Consider the following 24979-nt stretch of genomic DNA (forward strand, 5'->3'; position numbering starts at 1 on the left):
AGATTTTTTTTTCATCGTGTAGCCTGATAAAAAACACCCATCATATTTTGAAAAGAACACTGGAGAAATATTTCCATCTGGCAACACTGACTAGAGTAAGCAAGTAGCGGATGACATGCGTGCAATATATCAGCGCCAACTGTTGCCGACGCGACCTATCAAAGCGGGCAAATACTCGCAGAAATTCAATCATCGTTCCTGTCTTCCCTTTACTGCTGTGAAGAGGAAGATTTTTTCCTGCGGTTTGTGTGACTAGGTCTATAGTCTATTTCTTTTAGAGATGCATATTTGCACCGACTCGCAGGGGTGCCCTTTTAGCTCGGAAAAGTTTCCGGATCGCTGATTGGTTGGACAAGATAATTCTAACCAATCAGCGATCAGGAAACTTTTCCGAGCTAAAAGGGCACCGCCGCGAGTCGGTGCAAATATGCATCGCTAAAAGAAATGATCTAGTTAGTTTTCAGCTAACTTGGTAACACTGTGTGACTCAGCAGTGAGATGTTTTTTCAATTTTCTGTTCAGCAACAACTATCTGTATTTTTCAGAACCCATGCAACAAAGTCATCGCCATATTATTGCTTTATTACAAAGTAGTAGGGGATTCAGCATTATGAAGCTTCATCTGTGGTGGATAATGGGGGAGGGTGGGCTGTGGCACCCTAGCAGTACCAGCTGAACTCGGTTGATACCCTTGTTAGGCTGGGAGGAACGTAGAGAGTAGAGGTCCCCTTTTTTGTTTTTGTTTCATTTGTTGATGTCAGCTACCACCCAAAATTGGGGGAAGTGCCTTGGTATATGTATGTATGTATTACAAATTAATAAAATATGAGAAAATATAAAAATAACAAATTTGTATTTTTCCTAGTATACAAACTTGGAGCTATTTATAGGGTATTCTTTCAGCTACGCCAAAAGTATACCCCAAAAATAGCGGAGGGTTTGCATCTACGCCGGAACAAACACTGCGTCAACAAGTAATACATCGTAGCGGCGTCTGCTTGGATACCATTAGTTGGCATTTTTGCATGTAGATGTGTTGGCTAATCAGCTGACAAAGAAAAAAAAAAAAAGAAGAAAAAAAAAGTATCTTGTTGCCATGATTAATTAAAAAAGTACATTCAAAATAAGTTTATTACATATGAATGATGATTGTAGGCTTATATTTTACGTCAGGTGCGTGTGTATGTATGTCATTACTGAGGTGTTTGAGAATTGTCAAACTGCCCTATACAACTTTATCTTAGTGTTAAGATAACACTAAAGGAAAAAAAAGCGAGTCTTATGACATGGAAAATAAGGTACTTCATCAATGCATCCCAAACACCGGTCCTTTTCAGTGTGGAAAATATAGTAAAGGATATTAGACAGCATACAGTACTGAGCTTCAGATATACAGTAACGGGTTTGTACTTTTAACGTAATTAGTTCTTTCAAAATATACGAGATACAAGTACTGAGCTGTATTGCTTTTTACAAGACATGCAAGGACTAATATCTACAATGGAACTCACCTTATTCAAGGCTGTATTGGGAAAGACTTGCTGCAACAACGCGAGAAGCTTCGGCACTTTGGTCTGCAGGCGCCCCTTCAACTCGGCAAGCAGTTGATCGTTGAGAATCAGACAACATCGGCTTCAGGAGAAGTCTTGCCGGATGATGTCGTGCGAGTTATTAATGTAGGTTTTTAACTTTGTCTTGAAAAAATCATCCTGTAAAATAAAATTAAATTAAATTAGCAAGAAAATACTATGCTAGTCAGTGGCTCCACCTGAAATTTGTAAACTGGTATTAAAATAAACGTACGTAAACATCATCTTAACTCTATTATCTTGAAATGGTGAATCATTTAGTGACTGATTAACAATAATCATTGTGAAAAGTTGGCAATACGTAAGCTGGTTAAATCAAATTTTTATGGATTATAATCATCATTAATAATAAGGGATTTTGACGAAGGAAAAATATTTCTGGGCAAGGAACCTGCGTCGCCCAGTGAAATGCTCCTCTAGCACCATTTCTAAGGCATAGTTATTGCTGAATATACCAGAGAGAAAAAAAAAAAAAGAGATGCCAGGAATAAACCTAACTCGCTCACTCATTGAGTGTCGGTATAGAAAACTGGGGCGTGATTGAACCACAACCATAGATCCCTCACCAATTAGACCTCTCCTTCATCAACATAACCCCCCTCTCTACCCCCAACATCTCCCCCCCCCCATTCTCATTCCTCCTCAGCACTTGCGTTTGTCAGACACGTTTTGTTTTGCTCTGTGTTGTTTTGTGTCTTTTGGAAGATGTCCGACATTTTAGAGATCCCTGCTCCCAAGTTGAGTATTATATTTGTCTGTTTGACACTTATTATTCTTAACCCTTTTACCCCCAAAGGACGTACTGGTACGTTTCACAAGACTCATCCCTTTACTCCCATGGACGTACCGGTACGTCCTTGCAAAAAAAAATGCTATAAAATTTTCTTTTTTTTTCATATTTTTGATAATTTTTTTGAGAAAATTCAGGCATTTTCCAAGAGAATGAGACCAACCTGACCTCTCTATGACAAAAATTAAGGCTGGCAGAGCAATTTAAAAAAATATACTACAAAATGTGCTGGGGAAAAAAATAACCCCTGGGGTTAAGGGTTGGAAATTTCCAAACAGCCTGGGGATAAAAGGGTTAACCATGTTTGGTTTTTTGTTTTCGCTGCTGGGTGTCCCCACCAGTGAGGAAAATTCAAAAGATTCACTTTACTTGTGAATTTCAAAAGCAGTGGCACCACAGTATATCGATTCGCATTTTCTTCCAACTGCTCTGAAATTAGTCAATGATTTTCTAGGAAAATCACAAATTTCTAAAGTAATTTGTATTTTTCCTAATTATGCAACCCTCAGTCATATAAAGGGAGTTCAGTGGCCACTTTCCTCTTGGTAAGGGTAGAAGACATTTTAGCTATGGTAAGCAGCTCTTCTAGGAGAAGGGCTATCCAAAATCAAAATCACTGTTCTCTAGTCTCAGGTAGTGCCATAGCCTCTGTACCACTGTCTTCCGCTCTCTTGGGTTAGAGTTCTCTTGCTTGAGGGTACAATCGGGCACATTAACAAAACAAGAGAAAGAGAAATTAGATAGAATAAAGTTTTTATTGTTTATACTGTATAAGAAATATTTATTCTAAAGTTATTACTGTTCTTTGTCGATGTCTCACAGGATGTAGATACAGGAGAGGGGGTTCCTAGCCCCCTCGTCCCGTCCCTGCTGCTGCTTCCTCCGATGCCTTAGATGACCGCGGAGGTAGCAGCAGTAGGGGATTCAGCATTATGAAGCTTCATCTGTGGTGGATAACGGGGGAGGGTGGGCTGTGGCACCCTAGCAGTACCAGCTGAACTCGGTTGAGTCCCTTGTTAGGCTGGGAGGAGCGTAGAGAGTAGAGGTCCCCTTTTTTGTTTTTGTTTTATTTGTTGATGTCGGCTACCCCCCAAAATTGGGGGAAGTGCCTTGGTATACATATGTATGTATTACTGTTCTTAAAATATTCTATTTTTCCTCGTTTCCTTTCCGTACTGGGATGTTTTCCCCGTTGGGGTCCCTGAGTTTATAGCATCCTGCTTTTCCAAAATAATAATAATGACGACTTTACAAACCTGTAATGGCCACTAAGAACTTAATCAATTTACATTCAATGTGTTGGCTAATCAGCTGACAAAAAAAAGAAAAAAAAAGTATCTTGTTGCCATGATTAATTAAAAAAGTACATTCAAAATAAGTTTATTTATTACATATGAAATAAGGACAAGGATAACACATGAGAACACAAGGGAAGGATAAGGTAACCACTCGGGGACACAAAGGGATAGCACAGGGATACCATGTGGGAACCACGCGGGACACAAAGGAGTCTGGGACATAAAGAGTCGCACTGAGATAAGGAGAGCGTCGAGATGATATCGCGCCGCGACCAGAGAACTTACTGAGGACCGAGATCCAAGCTAGCAGGCTGGCTGACACGGGCCTAGCCTCAGGGCACGTATCCTACCACCCGAGGTTAGACTTCACAGAAAACGGAAGTAGGGTAAACTACACAAAACTCTGGTCGGATGAGAGGAGATTCCAGGTAACTCCTAAGAAAGTAGTTCGAGGTAAGTTTCCGTGTTGGAACAAAGTTGAAATAAAAGATGTGGACAGATACAAACTAGATAAGTAATAAAAAAAAGTTACGTAAGGAGCTACTAATACAAGTAACAAATATACGTTACTTTTACCATGCAAATAGAAAAGAGCAAAGGCTAAATACAATACCAGAAGGTCCTCAACTTACATTCATAGAAACAAACACATATCCAACTGATATTATAAATCTTGGATATTGTATCAAAAGTTCATAATGAAATACAATATCATAATTCAATGAAGTAAACAAGACGACCTTTGCCATATGAAACTGGACAACTGTATTTGTACGCATGCGGGTCAGCTGATGCCTAACCTACAACAAAATTCAATAAAACTTGACTTACAAACAGCTTCTCATACATACATACATATACCGAGGCACCTCCCCCAATTTTGGGGGGTAGCCGACATCAACAAATTAAACCAAAAAAAGGGGGGGGACCTCTACTCTCTACGTTCCTCTCAGCCTAACAAGGGACTCAACCGAGTTCAGCTGGTACTGCTAGGGTGCCACAGCCCAACTTCCCCCGTTATCCACCACAGATGAAGCTTCATAATGCTGAATCCCCTACTGCTGCTACCTCCGCGGTCATCTAAGGCACCGGAGGAAGCAGCAGGGCCTACCGGAACTGCGTCACAATCGCTCGCCATTCATTCCTATTTCTAGCACGCTCTCTTGCCTCTCTCACATCTATCCTCCTATCACCCAGAGCTTCCTTCACTTCATCCATTCACCCAAACCTTGGCCTTCCTCTTGTAGCTTCTCGGAACCTATTAAGTTTGCAAGCCGAGGATTTTCTGTAAATATTTCTACAATTTGCCCCCAAAATACCTTAAAACTAAGCCTCAGATTACCAAAATACCTTAAAACTAAGCCTCAGATTACCAAAATACCTTGAAACTAAGCCTCAGATTACCAAAATACCTTAAAACTAAGCCTCAGATTACCAAAATACCTTGAAACTAAGCCTCAGATTACCAATATACCTTAAAACTAAGCCTCAGATTACCAAAATACCTTAAAACTAAGCCTCAGATTACCAAAATACCTTAAAAATGACAAATTCGAAGATAATTTGTATTTTTCCTAACCATACAAACCTTAGCTATTTACAAAGGGTTTACTTTTAGCGCAGCTGAAATGACGAGCCAATAGTTTTTAACGAGGGTTAATTACCCCCGCGCTAGTTAGCGGGGGGTGGGGAAGGGTAGCTTGCTACCCCTCCCCCCTCCACACACCGGTGACTTGCTTCACTTCACTTAGAGGTAGAACTTGACTTGGGGGTCAGGGATGGCGGGCACATATGTGTAAATAGCTAAGGTTTGTATGGTTAGGAAAAATACAAATTATCTTCGAATTTGTCATTTGTTCCGTAACCGAAATACAAACCACGCTATTTACAAAGGGTGACTTACCCCTTAGGAAGAGTGGAAAGTCCCCAGCCTTACTGACTTCGGCTTGCCCGGGGGCTCGATCCCTTAGTGAGCAGCACTAGAGAGAGGGAGCCCCTGTACCTCACAGGTTCCTAGCATCGCTAGGAACGAGTGGCCTACATAAGTAGTGTGAGGGGGAGAGTGTGACTCGTCCTATGAAGTTGACCTTGAGACCTTCAGATAGGAATTCTAGGATAGGATGTTCCCCATACCACCTCGTCAGGGTATGGGAGACGCAACAGTATTAAGCTTAATACTAGGAGCACAAAGAAGCATGGGTTACCTGCAGAGGTCGAGGTCAGCTATGCGAGGACCAGGATGCTGCTTCCCCAAGAGAGGGGAGAATGAAGAAAGAAGTAAGGGTCAGACATACTCTTTCATTCACACAGACTAAGACCGGGTAACAACGCCCTCAACCTACTGCTACTTGTCCAAAAAGGAGCCTGAGGTTAGACCAGCTGTTGTGCAGCCACCACAGGGCCGATAGAGAACGTATCGAGGCTCCTGTGGGTCACGTCTTGCAGGTAGTGGGCTGTGAAGGTCGTTTGACGCTTCCAGACCCCCGCTTGAAGTACCTGCGTCACAGAGAAGTTTCTCTTGAAGGCCAGGAATGTAGCAATACCCCTGACATCGTGGGCCCGAGGGCGACGTGACGGAGGAGGGTCAGGATTCAGGGCATGGTGGATAACCCTTCGAATCCAAGCAGAGATGGTGTTCCTTGTGACCCTCCTCTTTGTCCTGCCTGTGCTCACAAACAAAGCTCGCACATGAGGACGGACTGCAGCCGTTCTCTTCAAGTAGTACTTCAGACACCTCACTGGGCATAGTAGCAGCTGGTCTGGGTCGTTTGTTACAGAACGGAGACTCGCGATCCTGAAAGAGTCGAACCGAGGATCCGGCACTCCAGGATTCTGAGTCTTGGCCACAAACTCAGGGACGAACCTGAACGTTACCTCCCCCCATCCCCTTGAATGGGCGATGTCGTACGAGAGACCATGAAGTTCACTAACTCGCTTGGCCGAGGCCAAGGCGAGTAGGAAAGCCGTCTTCCAAGACAGGTGGCGATCGGAGGCCTGGCGTAATGGCTCGAAGGGAGGTCTCTTGAGAGACCTGAGAACTCGAACCACGTTCCAAGGAGGGGGTCTCACTTCCGACTGGGGGCAGGTAAGCTCATAGCTACGTATGAGTAAAGAGAGTTCTAGCGATGAAGAAATATCCACGCCCTTCAATCTGAAGGCCAAGCTTAAGGCTGAGCGATAGCCTTTCACTGCCGAGACAGAAAGGCGCATTTCTTCTCGCAGATACACAAGGAAGTCCGCTATTGCTGGAATAGTGGCATCGAGTGGAGAGATACCCCTTCCACGACACCAACCACAAAAGACTCTTCACTTCGCTTGGTAGACTCCCTCAGAGGACCTTCGCAGGTGCCGAGACATTCTCTCCGCAACCTGTTGCGAAAAGCCTCTCTCCGCGAGGAGACGCTGGATAGTCTCCAGGCGTGAAGCCGAAGCGAGGCTACGGCCCTGTGAGGGACACCGGAGTGGGGTTGTCTGAGAAGCTCGTGTCGTGGAGGAAGCTCCCTTGGGAGTTCCGTCAGGAGTTGCAGAAGGTCCGGAAACCATTCCGCGTGATGCCATAGCGGAGCTACTAGAGTCATGGAACAGTTGACCGATAGTCTGGTCCTGTTGAGCACCCTTCTCATCAGACAGAATGGTGGGAAGGCGTACACGTCGATGTTGTCCCACCGTTGCTGGAAAGCATCTTGCCAGAGTGCCTTGGGGTCCGGGACTGGTGAGCAGTACAGGGGCAGCTTGAAGTTCAAGGCTGTCGCGAACAAGTCCACCGTCGGGGAACCCCACAAAGTCAGGACTTTGTTGGCTATCTGAGGATCCAAAGACCACTCGGTACTCACTATCTGCGAAGCCCTGCTCAGACTGTCGGCGAGCACATTCCTCTTGCCAGGAATGAAGCGAGCTGATAGTGTTATCGAGTGGGTTTCGGTCCACCTCAGAGTCTCTACTGCAAGATGGGATAGCTGTTGCGAAAAAGTGCCTCCCTGCTTGTTGATATAAGCCACTACCGTGGTGTTGTCGCTCATCACCACCACGGAGTGACCCGCCAGGAACCGTTGGAACTGTTGAAGGGCCAGAAAGACGGCCTTCAATTCTAGCAGGTTGATGTGTAGGCACTTTTCTGATTCTGACCAAAGGCCTGAGGCCCTCTGGTTCAGAACGTGCGCCCCCCACCCTTCTTTTGACGCGTCCGAAAACAGAGTCAATTCCGGGGGAAGGACGAGAAGACTCACTCCCTTTCGCAGGTTCTCGTCGGCCAGCCACCACCGCAAGTCCGTCTGTTCCAGAGACCCCATTGGGATCAGAGTGTCCGGGGAATCGGATCCTTGATTCCACCGGGACTTGAGCCGCCATTGAAGGGATCTCATCCTGAGGCGGCAGTTTGGAACCAGACGGGCCAGGGAGGATAGGTGGCCCAAGAGACGCAACCACGATTGGGCGGGGAGCTCTTTTCGCCTGAGGAAAGGTTCCGCCACCCTCCTCAGCCTTGCTATCCGGTCGTCTGATGGAAAGGCTTTGTGGAGACTGGTGTCTATTAGCATGCCTAGATAAACCAGTCGTTGGGACGGCTGCAGAGAGGACTTCTCGAGGTTTACCACGATCCCCAGATCCTGGCAAAGATCTAGAAGCCTGTCTCGGTGTCGAAGAAGGGTCGACTCCGAGTCTGCTAGGATCAGCCAATCGTCTAGGTAACGAAGGAGACGAATGCCGTTCCTGTGCGCCCAAGTCGAAATCAGGGTGAACACTCTGGTGAACACCTGAGGAGCTGTGGAGAGACCGAAACACAGCACCTTGAACTGGTAGATCTTGTTGTCTAGGCAGAATCTCAGGTACTTCCTGGAAGACGGATGGATTGGGATCTGGAAGTACGCATCCTTTAGATCCAGTGTACACATGAAGTCTTGTGGTCTCACCGCAAGTCTGACCGTGACTGCTGTCTCCATGCTGAACCGGGTTTGTTTGACAAACCTGTTCAGAGCCGAGAGATCGATGACGGGTCTCCAGCCTCCAGTAGCCTTCTTTACAAGAAAGAGTCGACTGAAGAAGCCTGGAGAGCCGTCCACGACCTCCTGGAGAGCACCCTTCTCGAACATGGTCTTGACTTCGGCCTGAAGGGCCAGCCCCTTTGCCGATCCCATGGCATAGGAGCTCAACGACACTGGATTCGCTGTCAGGGGAGGTTGAGATGACGTGAACGGGACGCGATAACCTTGGCCGATCACTGAGATCGTCCAAGCATCGGCCCCGAGATGTTGCCACCTGCGGACGCAACGCTGAAGGCATCCCCCCACAGGTGGACACGCAGGGGGACTGCCACCCCTAGGGCTTGCGGCCGCGGCCGCCACCCCTAGAAGTCTTGCCTCCCCTGGAGGACTTACCACCCCTCTTGACCTTGGCTGGAAAGGGCTGGGGCTTAGACACCACTTTCTTAGCTGCCGGTGCCTGTTTTGGAGCCTTACGAGGCTGTTGCTGCTGTTGTGGCGGGGCTGGAGGCTTATAGGGCCGAGTTGTAAGGGCCCTGTGGAGGAGGGAGTCCGTGCTGGATTTCCTCCACCTCTCAGCCGTTCGCTCCAAGTCTTGAGGCTCAAACAGGCTCTCCCCCAGGAGGGAGGCATGTCGGAGCCTACACACATCTACGGCGGGGACCTTCGGATGGAATCTCTCGGACACAGCATCGCGACGCTTCAACACCGAGTTGGCCCACAGGGTGGTAACCTGGTGCGCCAAGAACTCGATGGAGCGGGTGCCCGAGAGCAAGAAGGTCTCTAGGGCCTTCCTATTGGTCTCCTTGGACAAGTCCTCAGATCGCAATAGGATGCCCAGAGATCCTAACCAGAAGTCCAGCCACGAAGTGGCCTGCATGGCACACTTAGCGACCTTCTCGTGGTTAAGGATCTCTGCCGCCGAGAACGACACCTGCCGGGCAGAGAGTTTCTCCAAGGGAACTCCCTTCGCCAGCTCCTCCACAGAGTGATGGAGAGGAAGAGCGAGGTTGTGCTCACCCAGGATCTCGAAATACCTCCTCTGCTGAAGGCGAGGAGGAGGGATGAGTTTGTTCCCGGCAGTGGAACGACTGGAGGAGGCAAGAAGTGCGAGCTGAGCATTGGCCCTAGCTCTGGCACTCTTCAGCCCCCGAGACCAGGGCAGAGCTGCACTGGTCTTAGGGGCCTTCCGAACGTCGAACACTTCATCCAGAATCGTGTCTTTGCCTTCACGGGGGGGGGGATGACTGGATCCGTAAGACTGTTAAGTTGCCTTATCAGGCTTAGGACCTGCCAGAAGGCATGTTCGGACTCTTGCTGTTCTCCTCCCTGCGGGCTGGCAGCTAAGTCTCCTGCCCCAGGAATCTCTTCCTGGGGTGATACTTGGACATTCCCCTGGGTAGTCGTGGGTTCCTGTCGAATCCTTGCAGAGGATTTAGGGATGGTCTTGGAATCCTTGGGCTCCCTCCTAGGAGGGATACAGGATCCCAACAACGAGGTTCGAGGGGCCCCTTCCTCACGAGACGATTCTCCTGCCTGAAGCGAAGTCTCCCCCCCTGGTGCCGAGGGGAAGACTACCGGTCCACTGGACTCACCTGAGGACGGAAAGGCCTCGTCCACGGGAGAAGGAGAGAGTACTCGTGCAGGAGAGGGGACCCTCGAGACCGACCTCTTGGGAACCAACTTCGCCCTGGGGGAAGTCACCACGAAGTCCACTCCTCTCTTTCTCTTCAGCGTAGGAGAGACAGCCGCTGGTTTGTTACCCTGGCCGGCGAGTGCTGGTTTCATAACCCTCACTAACGCCCGTGCCAGCGGACCAAACCAAGTCTGCTGCTCAAAGGACACAGAGTCCGAAATCCTCGCTAAGGTGAAAGGGATCGGGCGATCCTTTGGAGTGGACACGACGGTACCTGCCTGAAAAGAAGGTGGGGAAGAATGCTGTAATGACCTGTCCTCGTCCTGCAATACCAACCTGTGCTTGGATGGAGGTGATCCCGAGTGCCGTCTAGGAGCACGCGTCCCTGCTGCTACCACCGGCTGTGGAATTCGCCGCGAACTATGGTCGCGCGAGGGTGAACGGTCGCGCAAAGGCGAATGGTTGCGCGGGTGATCGCGCGGGCGCGCAGGCGAGCGGTCGCGCGGGCGGGCAGGCGAGTGGGCGTGAGGGTGGGCAGGTAAATGAACACGTGTCCGAGGCGACGAACGCAAGCGATGGCGCGACGGCGAGGGATCGTGCTGCCGCGTAGGTGAAGAAGATCGCTGGCGATAATGACCACGTGATGGTAAGCGATGGCGAGCAGCATGTGTAGGTGAATGATCGCGCGCAATAGGGCGGTCGTTCAGGGTTGCGCGATGAGGAGCAGCATGCGTAAGCGGGCGATCGTTCAGGGTTGTGCGATGGCGAGCAGCATGCGCAGGTGAATGATCGCGTGAAAGGGTGCGATGGTGATCAGCATCCGCAGGAAGGCGATCGTTCAGGGTTGTGCGATGAGGAGCAGCATGCGTAAGCGGGCAATCGTGCAGGGTTGTGCGATGGCGAGCAGCATGCGCAGGTGAATGATCGCGAGAAAGGGTGCGATGGTGATCAGCATCCGCAGGAAGGCGATCGTTCAGGGTGTTGCGATGAGGAGCAGCATGCGTAAGCGGGCGATCGTGCAGGGTTGTGCGATGGCGAGCAGCATGCGCAGGTGAATGATCGCGAGAAAGGGTGCGATGGTGATCAGCATCCGCAGGAAGGCGATCGTTCAGGGTGTTGCGATGAGGAGCAGCATGCGTAAGCGGGCGATCATGCAGGTTCGTGCGATGGCGGGCAGCATGTGAAGGTGATCGCTGGCGAACTGGTGATCGCTGGCGAGCTGGTGATCGCTGGCGAGCTGGTGATCGCTGGCGAGCAGAAGGTCGACGCGTGTCCTGTGAGAGGATAGGTTCACGAGCAGGAACGGGAAGATCGCTGGCGCGTTGGCGAACATGTGTTTCTGACACACGCGCAGCACGATGTTGCGTAGCCACAGGACCAGGTGGATGGTGAGCAGGGAGTTCAGCAGGAACTAAAGGGTGGTCAGAGACCGCAGGGCGATGGTCCTCAAATGAGCGCTGACGCTTGGAAGAGAGCTGACGAGCAGGAGAGCGCTGGCGAGGGGGGCGAACCTCAGGAGAGAGCCGACGAGCAGGTGAGCGTCGGCGAGCAGGAGAGTCTTGGCGAGCAGGAGAGCGCTTGTGCGCTGGCCCTGCTCGCGTAAGGGAAGAATCCCTTAGCCCCGAAGGGACCGTTGCCCGTCGGGTGACGAGTTCTCCAGAAGGCGAAGATCCGGCAGGAGATGGTGAGCGGTCTACAGAGAGGTTCATCGGTTGAGGCTGACGAGGAGAGTCCCCCCCGGAGGACGAAGACCCAAAAAGGCGCCTCTTAGTCCCCCTGTAAGGGGAAGGGAGGCCCTTGTGGCGTAGAGGGCGGTGAGCCTTACGGCGGAGGCGGCCTCGGGGGAGATCGTCGGGACCATCGGTCCTCCGAAGGGGAGTCTCCTTCAAAACACTTCTCTCAGAAGGAAGCTGGGCAGCAGTCGAGACCGAAGGACTCACTTCCCCCTTCGAAGGATGCATGGAAGGAGGAGGAGAGCCTAGAGCACCATCACCAGCAACAGCACCTGCGTCGGAAGGCCCAGCCACGTCGGAGGCCTCTGTCACCACGACGTCGACAATAGACAGAGGGTCTACCTCCGCTACCACCGGCGACTGTTTAACAGCGGCCCCCAACGAGACAAGGTCAATAAGAGCGACCCTGGAGGGCAAGCCCTTAAGCCCCAGGGACGACCAAATCTCTAAAAGATCATCACTGGATAAAGTATTATTATCAATAACCTCCCCCGGAGGAGGAGGGGGAACCGCCTCGCTATGGGAGGCGACGCCCTCTCCCCCCACCGAAGGTAGGGAATCAGAACAAGGGCCTGCGCTCCCACTCGGACGACTCTCCTTAGGAGGCGGACGAGGGGGAGCTTCGGAGGAGGTTTGGGCGGCGGAAGAAGAGTCCCGAGAACCTTCCTCCTTCAAGGCTAACCCCGGAGGAGAACGGTCTCTCTTGGACTTCTTCTTACGCCGACGGCCAAACCTCTCCCACTGGGAGGCAGACCACTCCCTGCACTCACGGCACATGTTATCCTGGTCACACCGTCGGCCCCGACATTGAGGGCAGAGGGTGTGAGGATCCGTAATCACGTCCGACATGAAAGTCCCACAAGGACGGCCGGCAACTCCAGGGCATGTACGCATATTAAATAAAAGAAAATAACTGAAGGTCAACTTCCAACCAATCACACAAGCTGAAAAGAAAAAGAAGAAAATTAAAGGCTGTCACGAAGGCGATGAACAGACACGTCTGATCACCGCCGAGCCAAAAGTGAAGTGAAGCAAGTCACCGGTGTGTGGAGGGGGGAGGGGTAGCAAGCTACCCTTCCCCACCCCCCGCTAACTAGCGCGGGGGTAATTAACCCTCGTTAAAAACTATTGGCTCGTCATTTCAGCTGCGCTAAAAGTAAACCCTTTGTAAATAGCGTGGTTTGTATTTCGGTTACGGAACAACTAAGCCTCAGATTACCAAAATACCATAAAACTAAGCCTCAGATTACCAAAATACCTTAAAACTAAGCCTCAGATTACCAAAATACCTTAAAACTAAGCCTCAGATTACCAAAATACCTTAAAACTAAGCCTCAGATTACCAAAATACCTTTAAACTAAGCCTCAGATTACCAAAATACCTTAAAACTAAGCCTCACATAATATTCTTTCATTATTGCAATACCTTCTAATTTATCTACAAAAAAGTATACAAAGTGAAACTCACATAAAGATGAAAATCTGTCTTAATCTGCTCCCAGTCGAAGAGAGGGAACCGGTTCAAAATCTCATTGGGAGGACACTTTTTCCGGTGTAGATTCTGTGGAAAACAAAAATGTAGTAACAGCATTAGAGAGAGAAGCATCTTTGCTAAGGATATGTTTGTATTTGTATCTTTAAGATTGATAAAGTAAAGAACAGATGCTGAGTGCATTGACCATAATTAGGTAAAAATAAAACCAAAAAGCATCACAAATTTGAAGTATTTTTGTACTTTTCCTAACCATACAAACACGAATTCTTCATGGGAGCGTGACTTCCGCAAAGCTGGTACGGTCATTTCAACTTTTAACGAGGTCATAGGTAGTAGGTTGGCCAGGGTACCAGCCGCCCGTTGAAATACTACCGCTAGAGAGTTATGGGGGTCCTTTGACTGGCCAGACAGTACTATATTGGATCTTTCTCTCTGGTTACGGTTCTTTCCCTTTGCCAGCCTGGCCTATTCTCTACAGATTCTCCTCTGTCCTCATACACCTGACAACACAGAGATTACTAAACAATTCATCTTTGCTCAAGGGGTTAACTACTGCACTGTATTTGTTCAGTGGCTACTTTCCTCTTGGTAAGGGTAGAAGAGACTCTTTAGCTATGGTAAGCAGCTCTTCTAGGAGAGGGACACTCCAAAATAAAACCATTGGTCTCTAGTCTTGGGTAGTGCCATAGCCTATGTACCATGGTGTTCCACTGTCTTGGGTTAGAGTTCTCTTGCTTGAAGGTACACTCGGGCACACTGTTCTATCTAGTTTCTCTTCCTCTTGTTTTGTTAAAGTTTTTATAGCTTATATAGGAAATATTTATTTTAATGTTCTTATTCTTCTCAAGATATTTTATTTTTCCTTGTTTCCTTTCCTCACTGGGCTATTTTCCCTGTTGGAGCCCCTGGGTTTATAGCATAGTTTTTCAACTTAGGTTGTAGCTTAGAAAATAATAATAATAATAATAATAATAATAATAATAATAATATTGTAGTGGTAGGTGCCTGATTGCAGTTGTGCCGAGCCCTCCAACCAAGCGTGACTTAAAGGTCTTAGGTTTTCATGGTTCGGAAAAATCATAAACCGGTTATATAGGACTATTAACCTCCGCCCTCAGGTTACAAAATTTAGGTGCCAGTATCTTATGATGAATCGCAAATAATTGTACTCGATAGAAAATAATGGCCAATTTCGGTCTTTTCTGGCTTTTTTATTCAATTTTAGTAGGTTATGTTAGTCATAGAATGAGGTTATTTAAGGAAGGCATGTCCCTGGGCCTCTCTGGAACCTTTCCCCCCACCGGCAAGCGTGCTGTTCTGTGCTGGGGGGGGGGGGGATGTGGCGATGGCTCCCTTACCGCCCAATGTCCGGCAGCCTCGCACGGGGGAGGGCGCAAGGTTGAGCTGGAAGATCGGTAGGTCAGCTGGCAGGACCATCAACACTGGAAGTTCTGCTTGATCCTCCGAGGCGGGGTCTCTATGAAAGACCTTTCCCGCGAACGAGAGAGGTACCCTTCGTAGAAGAGACTTGGCGACACTCGCAGGCTGAAGCACTGGAGAGTGCCTGTGTGCAATCTCAGGAAACTAACGATGTGCGCTGATGCGCAGGTGAGCGTTGGCGCGCAGGGGAAACCTGGCGCTTAAGGGAAGTATGCGCAGTATTTGCCCATACGCCCTTTTTTCCCCGAAGGGATCGATGCCTGTTTAATGTAGGTGTCCACAGCGCGTCAGCAGTCAGGAACGGAGATGGCAGGTCAGCAGGTCTAGGAGATGGCGAATAAATCTTCGGAGAGGTCCGGATCAGCAATCTGAGCTAATCAGGAACAATCCTCCAAAGAGGAGTCTCTATGAGTGGCCTCTCTCGCGAACGAGAGAGGTGAACACTTCGTAGAAGAGACTTGAAGACACTGTTGATGGCACCCCTTAGGGCTGTTGGATCAGCAAGCTGACCTTAAACGGAGCAATACTCCTAAGAGGAGTCTCTATGAGTGGCCTCTCTCGCGAATGAGAGAGGTGAACACTTCGTAGAAGAGACTTGCCAAGACTGTGCTCCACCCCTGAAGGAAGAGAAACTCAGCAAGGGGGGAGAAAAGTCTGGCCAAAGAGCAGCACAGTAGTCGACGGCGATGAATTATTAAGGTATGGGAAGTTCTCCCTCTGCAGGGAGAAGATCTCACACACGGGGAGGGAACCTCCCTCGGAAGGGAAGTTACCCAACCCATGGAGGCGAACCTCCTTTAGCATTCTAAGATGATCTGAAGTGCTGGCATGTTGTCACTGGAGAACTTCTAAGAGAAGAGATAACGCCCATGACGACGTCCTTGGAGGGACGGCAGCAACAGCAGACTCCATAGGCACAAACAGGACAGCTCTGCTTCGTTGGCACTCTTTAGTCAAACGAAAAAAAAACTGCATAGTTAACTGGGAAAATAAATTTAAATAATTATTTAACAGAGATTCCCCAGGGAGGAACTCCGAAGAGTAACCACGCGGGAATAGTAAAAAGTAAGAATTAAAAATTAAGTATGCGCCCTCCTCCCCCACTGACATTCACAGGAGAAGGGGGAGGGCGGAGTAATTGTAATAAAAACAGAATTATAATTATCTAAATCATCTAAGAATGTTCACTAATAGTAAGAACCACTGACCCCCGAAGGGAAGTGTTCCCCACAGAGATGCTGAAAAGTTAAAAATACAATTAGATTTCATTAAAAAAAATTGAGACAAATAAACAGAATAGCAACCCAACCCGCAACGGGAAAGGAGCTTCCGTAATAGTACGTAGTAGTATTAAGGGGTGAACGACCTCGAGTAGAGAGAGACCATAGTCAATCTAAACTCCCACATTCCCTTCGCTGAGAATCCAAGTTCCCCATAGGAAAGGAAGAACAGCGAAGATAATAGATGAATGAAGAAAGTCCAGCGATGACGATTCTCCACAGCGGCCGAGTTAACGGAAAAGCCGAGAAGGAACGACCGAAGGACCAAGAGGGATAGGCCGTACCCAATGACGAGTAACCGTGGTGGCCCTGCACTACGCAGGTGTCATTGTCGTACATCACACACAGCACAAACACTGAAAAGAAAACTTACTACATTTCTATACACAAATATATACATAAACATTAAGAATGTACAGTATATATATATATTACAAGTATGAGAAAAAGTAAGTAAATAAACAAAAAGCATTAATGGCTGTCAAAGAGGCAAGGGTGAGAGCGGACACGTCCGACTACCACCCGAGCCGAGAGCAAAGTGAGCTCAGCACAGGTGTGGAGGGGGGGGGGGGAAGCAGGCTACCCTCCCTACCCCCCGCTAACTAGCGGTGGGGTAGTAAACCCTCGTTAAAATTCTTATGGCTCGTCATTTCAGCTACGCCGAAAGTAATAACCCATATTAAATAGCGTGGTTTGTATTTCAGTTACGGAACAACTAAAGGTTTGTTTCAAGTACTTAGATGTATAGGAACAACTAAAAAAAACTACAACTCACAAGTAATTTAGCTGCCACATAAAGCTGGATTAAAGTTCCGTATAACCGACGGCATCACTGGAACGAGATGATCTTCAACAAATCTTCCAGGAGATGCTCGAGAGGCTCCACATTCTCTGGCGTTTTTTCTGCAGACAACAGCTGAAGCCTTCTGACAAGGAGGGGGAATCCCCTGAAGAAATCTGGCCTCATATTTTCTTCTTGAAACTTTGCTTCAATTTCTGAAAGATGTATTCAATTAAATGTCAGGGTACAGCTTCACAGTACTGTAATCAAAATCAAAAAGTGTGATTTTCCTATTTTCTAAAATCTAAACAATCCATATTTTCCAAGTATTTTGTATTCCACCTAGCTATACAATGACCCAGTCCTATAAATATAGAATTTTTTTAACATATTTGAATTTTCCAAACCATAAAAACCTGGAGTTTTAATAATTAGGAGAAATACAAAGTAAATCTATGACTTATTCCCATACATAATACAAACCTTATACCTTCAAGTGGAGGCTCATCCTGAGGATGGCAGAAATATCGATGTACTTCGATTCTGTAAAAGAAGCAAAAATCATGACTCACGTCAACCTCTTAACTACCTGAGCGTAGGGATATCACAGGAGCTAGACAAGGCGGCCCCCACTAAGGATTAGTGGACACTCTAGGAGGAATCTACATCCTTCCAGATATGAGTATCCGAATGTATAAGTATTATGACTAGGAACACACCTCTCCATCCTTCCCCTTGTACAGATGGACGTGGAAAATACTTCAATGAAATAAAGTGAAGGAAACGTTCTCTGTCGAATAGCTTACCTGCATGGATCGTACGATCCAGGTTACGTACCGTCGCGATTGTTAAACCTTAAGGTAGGGGAGCAAGAAAGGAAAAATGCCCAGACATTCTTACAGCACCTTTCATTCTCGGACTTGTATCGCAAACACTATCTAAGAAAAGATGCTTCTTGTCCCATGATGGTGCTAGGCTTCCTATACAACCTGCTGAAAAAGTATCAGAGGTCCTAAGGAAAATGGGTCAAGGGAGTTGTGGGTATACTCCTGCAGGTAGTGGAGGTTGTCCAACGACTACAGACGCCTGCCTTCAGCAACTGCGCCAAGGACGTGTTCTTTCTGAATGCAAGGGTGGAACAGATTAATTTGACTTTGTTGGTTAGAGGAATAGGGAGACTACTCAAGGCTTTCTCAGAAGCAGAGTATGGGAGTTTAATGGCCTTACAAAGCCAGAAAGTGAGTGTGTTCTTGGAGATCGGCTGAGGAACAATTTATACTCTAGCTTGAAATGCCTGGTTCTCTTATGATAGCAACGTAGAGCTCTAATACGACAGAGAAGTAGGTCCTCTTGATCGTTAGTCACATCTAGAAGAGGGTCATAGACTCTGGGGTTCCGAGTCTTGGCTACAAACTCTGGAACAAAGGACATCAAGGCCTTTTTCCATCCTTCAGAATGACGAACAACATAGGAGATGCCATGCGACTCGCCTACTCTCTTCATCAGCGTCAGACACCTGTCCAATGCTCAAGGGCTCCAACGGAGTGCGTTTAAGGGGACCGCCCAAAGGACTCCTAAGGTCATGAGAACCCGCAGGATCAACATGACGATAGCCCGAAGGTTACGAACACCGTGAGGAGAACCAGCAGGTTCAAAAAGACATCTCCTCACAGCACGAGGAGGAGACCGTACAGGATGGAGAGGGATCACAAAAACTTCCACCCTACGATCCTCTGGAGAGGAACGCAGAGCAGACTCCGCCCGATGGGGAGACCGATCCAGCTCTAAAGCTACCTCCTCCGCAGAGGAGGTTTGTTTTCCCGAAGGAGAACGTCGCTCAAGACAAGGCTCTCAATCCGCCCCTGGAGGAAAACCATAAGCGTAAGGGGGACCGCCGATGCCCAGAGGCAGTCTTCTCTTGAGAATGAGAGACTCGTTCCCCGAAAGAGATACCTGCTTTGGAGAAAGCTCTGCTACAGCCCCTGGTGGATCAGCAAACTCCTTAGAGTCGGAAACAGACTTAAGGCCTGACCGACGGGCTGCAGCGCCTGCTACAACCCGCAGCTCTAACGCAAAAGCTGAACATAAGTTTTCTCTCGCAAACAAGAGGAAAGTTCTCCTGAAGGAGGACATCGCCTAAGACAAGCTATCTCCCAGCTCTATGGGAAATAAGCGTAAGCATAATAATCTCTCTTGCAAGCGAGAGAGAAGTCCTCCTGAAGAAGGACATCACCTAAGACAAGCTTTCTCCAAGCTCTATGGGAAAAAGCATAGGCGTAACTATCTCTCTCGCGAACGAGAGAGAAGTTCCTGCCGAAGGAGGAACAAGCCTTGGATTTGCTTTTCCCCAACTCAAGGGGAAGAAGCACAGTCTTCGGCGACGAGATAGCAGAAACAGATCTCGCCGAGCTGTCAGTAATTCTTCCTGAAAGAGGGAAGGTTGTTAAACGGCTGAAGTATGGAAGCTCTCCCTCGGAAGGGGGGGCAGCCCAACTTGGGGGAAGGTTAACACTGGCAGCACACTATGCTTCCCATCACCAAGCCTTGTTCAAGTTGAAGGTCAGCAACGAGTGCTACCTCGTAAGGTGGGCAGCTAACGAACTGCCACAGGAAGTGCAGGACATTGACCAGAGCGGCTGAAGCCATCGGCATGTCGGTGCTATCTGTTAGAAAAGGTAATAAAAGTTGTGATGAATTACAATTCATAACTCCGCTGCATAACAAACTATTCGAAGAATAAGTCCCCTTCCTTGTAAGAGAACTCCTCGAAAGGGAGCGGAATTGTTATGAACTTTAGCTCAAGTACTGAAACAAACACACGGGAGTGTCAAGGAACTGTCGGCCATCCACACAGGGGAGGGCGGCAAGATAGGGGAGTAGTCGTATCAATACAATGAAAACTACCTTACGGCGGAGACAGCCGGATACGTTGTCAACTGTAATTAAAGTTACAAGTACTGAATTTCACAAAATACTAGTATGGTTCCATATATACACGCATATATATGTATGAGATAAAAACACACACAAAAGAATAAACTAAACAGAAAAGTAATCAAGGCAAATCTGTGCGTAAGAGAAAGGCAGCATGTCCGTCCTCTACCGAGCCACAAAGTAAAGTGGTTACTCAGCCGAGAGGTGTGAGTGAGCGGGGTAGCCAGTCTACCCCAACCCCCACCCGCTAACTAGCGGATGGGGTAGTTATCCCTCACAAAAATTATCATGGCTAGTCTTTCAGCTACATCGAAAGTAATACCCTTATAAATAGCCGAGGGTTTCTATTTACGCCTAAACAAATACTACAGTACAGTATATAAAACAATAGAATATCTACATCTGAGCAATTGTACCACATGCATAAACTGTTCAAATACTTATTTTGTGAAGGCCTATTTGGTCGACTTCCAGAGTGTGTGAAAACTCTGAATCAAGTCATGTACCCCCTAACTCCGGTCGTTCTCATAATTATGATACCCAGAGTCCGAAGAATTTGGATTCAGCGACTTCAAAAATGGTACGAATGGTCAAGATATATATTGTTTGTTTGCATGTGAATTTATTTATTTGTCCTCTTTCCTCCCAGAATATACAATAACAATTTTACCCATTCAATCAACACCAAAGCTGGGTTGAGAAATACAACAACGAAACAAGAGTCTGGGGGCAGAACTCCACATTAAAAGAATTTTGAGCACATATTAATGGAATTGGGGTATAAGTACTCGGTTGGGACAGGCATAAACTTTTTTATCACTTGTCAAATCTATTTTCTCTTGGGGAAAATGCTGTCTATCTTGGTCTGAAATACGATATTATGAAGCTTGTTTTACGATTTATGAAATATGATTTAGTTTTACCTAGCTAGGAGGGAACCCGGGTAGGAAGCAAACGCAGAGTTGAGACATAGCCTTACGGTAAGCTAAGGATACAGCTGTCTGAGGAGAGCCGCAGCCCCCCACCCCTCAGTAGATAAGTAGGTAACAATAAGAATCCTAGGTTAGGTTATATTAGGTAGTGTTCTTGGTTAGCTTCCATTTTTAATACTGAATGAAATTTTTTGGTTAATATATGATACTTTAATTACTAACGAAACTGAAAATCGCTATAAGGAATGGACAAGTGCTGGCTAGTTTAGCATTTTTCTCTGTATGGTAAATGGGGGCTGGGGCATAACAACTTACGCAATAGTTGATTAAAATGTGAGGGCTAATTCTTACTTCAACTCCATTGTTTACATTTGGGAGAGTGATGGCGAGTTATTGCGCATCTGTTGCTTGCGTTTGCTTTTTCCCGCTGTTCTGTTTTTTTTTGTATGACAATCATTGCCTGGCTTTTTAAACCAAATAAAAGCTTCCAAGTGTTTATGCACAAGTTCCGGGATGCCATTCTACAACAGCCATTTATTTTTGCACCTTCCCCTTCAGTTTCAGCTTGACCATCACAAAGACATCTCAAAGAGGGATGCACAATCTATTTTGAAAGTGTATTTTCTTTTTTAATTTGGTGTAATTTCATCTGTCAGTAATTGATTATAATGAAAACACTCCATTCAATGTATAGCTATTGTTGATGATATAAAAGTAGAAAATAACCCTGAAATAAAGACCAATGGGGCTTGCTAGCACAGCTCAACATGTACCGGTTGCCAGACATAGGAGCAGGGATGCAATGTTAATTTTGCGAGTTTAGAGAGCCACGGCAAAGAAAAAACCATTAAGAAGACATTTAGTGAATAATAGATGATCATGATACTTTAATTTTCAGCCACTTACATGAACCATATATTTTTCCAACTTGTTACCTTGTGTTTATTTTGCAATTCTGACCATTATTATTGCTGCAAATCACTCTTTTTTGGCATTTCCTCACCCAACAAACCCCGATTTCCCACTGGAGTTCACCATAAATTTTTTTTCAAAGGGAGTCCAAAACCTCAAACAGGAGGTTAGCCCCAATAATCATTGGCAGAAATATATCAAACATGAAATTAAAGTATCATATATTTACCCAGAACAATCCAAAGTACAAATAAATACAGTACACGGTATAAACTCGTCATGGAGCAATAAGGAGGATGGCTAATGCGCAGGAAGCATAAGCTCATATTCGCGCAAGAAACCATGTACAGATGCACAAATGGGAGCAGAAACCTCGGGGTGTACGTATAAAAGCGGCCACCTGTGTGTATGATGACGGCTGACTATATAATAATACAGCAGTGTAAGGGGGCATTAGCAGCCCCCACCCACCCGTTAGGTAAGTAGGTAAGGACACGGCTTATAGGTTGGATTAGGGGAGGGAAGTTTAGTTTAGTTGGTGTCTATATTTTATGCTCGCTGGAAGAACTGGCCGCTGATATACAAAGGCTCCGAAACCTCCAATTCACAAAACATGACCTAATGAATGAAATATACATTTCAGGGGAAGAGGATCCCCATATTTTGTGCAATTTTTCGTGGATTTATTATGCGTCCCAGAGAGTAACGTATGTAGAAAAAAAGGTTAGTTTTACCATTAATCATCCATTCGCCAGTATATCTCCCCTACCCTGAACCCATGGTTCCCACTGACTGGCCCCATTACTGTAGGATATATTGGGGTATATCTTATTAACTATTTATTTGCAAGGGAAATAATGGTTGGAGCCTTTGTATATCAGCGGCCAGTTCCTCATGTGTTGATTAAGAATGGACATCAACTTCCCTCAACTCCCCCCCCCTCACCTAACCTACAAGCTGTGTCCTTACCTACTTACCTAATGCCGTATTCTAAGTTAGCCGTAAGCGTACATGCAGGTGGCCGCTATCCTACATACACCACAGTTTGGGACAATCATTAACAGGACAGACGGAATTATAGCTCTTAAATTTCACACACAAAATCCCAAATATATGCATTTAATTATTTCAATCACGTTTCAAACGTGTCCCTAGGAATTACGCAGGATGCTGAGAAGGGCATAAAATACCAAAATTACCTAATGACCAGGTTAAAGTTGAATTAAGCAGCGTGGCGGCGGTCTCCTCACTCACTTTGTTTACATTTATGGGCGTCGTCTGTTGAACAACAAAGTGGTTTAGGTTGCGTTCTGTTTTATAATTGAGAAATTCTATACATATATTCATTGTATTATTCAAACTACTATTACTTATTATAATATTAGTAATAAAAATAATATTAAAACATCTTTATTGACATTTTCCGAAATGATATTTATTTTATAGATTGTTTATTATGTTTTGGTCTAATAATCTGTTCAGGTTTAGGTTCCTGGTTCCTTATTGCTCACTCCGCAAAATAAATTTGCGGGCACTCTATCATTGATAGGTGCAAAGCCTCTAAGCTTATTCTTATTATTGTTAATAAGTTTATATCACCTGTGCCTTAAATAAATTCATATCATAATGAGATTCTCAATCTTTACTTTTATTCCATTCTACCTTGAAATTAGATAGGACAACACCTTGCTATCATCAGTTTTGACTACTTAAATTCTTCTTTTATACGCATTGCCCTACCTATAAATGCAGCCAGACCCCTGCTAGGATTTTTCAGCGTACCTAATCTTATGTCTACATTCATTAGCTGTCCTAATTTTGGGCATAGAAATAAATGTTCAGTAGTATCTGCTTCATCTTTGCACAAGTCACACAAATTATCTTCATCCATTATAGAGTACACTATAATTTTTAATTTATGGCTGGCATAATTTCATAGTGTAGCTTATTGTTCAATCTACGTACACATGGAAGAACAATATAAAAATCAACCAATTTTGATTAAATGTGCATTATATTATGAATAAATGACCAATAGAACATCAAAATATGATTTATAATCCACATGTAAGAGATTAGTTATTCCAGTGCAACAGGAAACAATTGTGTTGAAACGCGTATGCATTATTATTATATAAAAACACATTCATAGTACAGTATACATTAATGTATTTGCTTTCCTCCATACGTTATTATATGTCTGAGATATTTAAAATAGGTTCCATAAGTCAGCATAGCATTTCATAAGCCCCAGTGTTAGCTCGTCTGGTGGGAAGGTTGTGCCCTGTGATTGGTTGCTTTGGTAATGACGTCATTATCTTTCGAGTTCGTTATTGGTTCTTCATTGATGACGTCGTTATCCATAACACTCGTAATTACTTAAATACAGAAAGGAGAAGGGTGCATGTATTAAAAATGTAAGAATACTTTGATCAAATGTCTTTTGATTGAACAAAAGTAGTTTAACAATTACTGTTTTCTGTGTATATGATATTACAAAATATTATCGCCTTATGCATTTAGACCGGGAAATATCTGTTGTCTCATTGGCTGGTTGTATGTGACGTCAGACACTCGTATTCATGAATGAAAAAAACCTATACGTATTTTAGATTAAGTAAAGCTTAAAAAAATAAATTTTACTAAAAAATAATCTTAGTAATATTATTTTTTAAATAAAATAAATAAGGAATTTTATCAAAGGCCGTAAGTTAGATATATAAGTCATATTCGAAGGAATAATTGACTAACTTTATGGCTACGATGTTCTATGCGTGTGTTCGTTTGTGCGTGAAACGAAGGCAATAACCAATCACAGCTGAGGAAGATGTAGCCAATCAGAGGACTGGAATGTACCACCAAGAGTAACGGGAGCTTATGAGTTGCTGTTGGAGAAACCTGCCCAATTACCCGTAAATTTACATTAAAACGCTCATGAAAACAAAATAGGATGAAAAAAACGTCATTAGCTAGAGCGTTTACCCGAAATTGCTCCCGTGAAGCATTTTTTTTCTGTCAACAGCAGCTCATAAGTCGGAGGAACCCTCTCGTCCTATGCTTTTTTAGCGGGAAATATCTGTCGTCTCATTGGCTGATACGTCCTCTGCTGTGATTGGTTGTAATATGTGACGTCAGGCAATAGTATTTTTATGAATGAATTCGACTCGGTTGGAGCGAAGTATC

The 24979-nt window shown here is 45.9% G+C and overlaps 1 long non-coding RNA gene across 1 annotated transcript; it reads right to left on the reverse strand.

Annotated features, from left to right (window-relative positions):
* Nucleotides 1-1517: 1517 nt before the first annotated feature.
* Nucleotides 1518-23074, reverse strand: LOC137637757 (uncharacterized). The gene is made up of 4 exons (XR_011043779.1): nt 22996-23074; nt 17013-17233; nt 13491-13583; nt 1518-1709 (listed from the first exon to the last, which is right to left on the reverse strand). It is a non-coding gene; the product is annotated as an uncharacterized lncRNA (long non-coding RNA).
* Nucleotides 23075-24979: the final 1905 nt, after the last annotated feature.

The sequence above is a fragment of the Palaemon carinicauda genome, unplaced genomic scaffold, assembly GCF_036898095.1.
Source record: "Palaemon carinicauda isolate YSFRI2023 unplaced genomic scaffold, ASM3689809v2 scaffold985, whole genome shotgun sequence".
Lineage (NCBI taxonomy): Eukaryota > Metazoa > Arthropoda > Malacostraca > Decapoda > Palaemonidae > Palaemon > Palaemon carinicauda.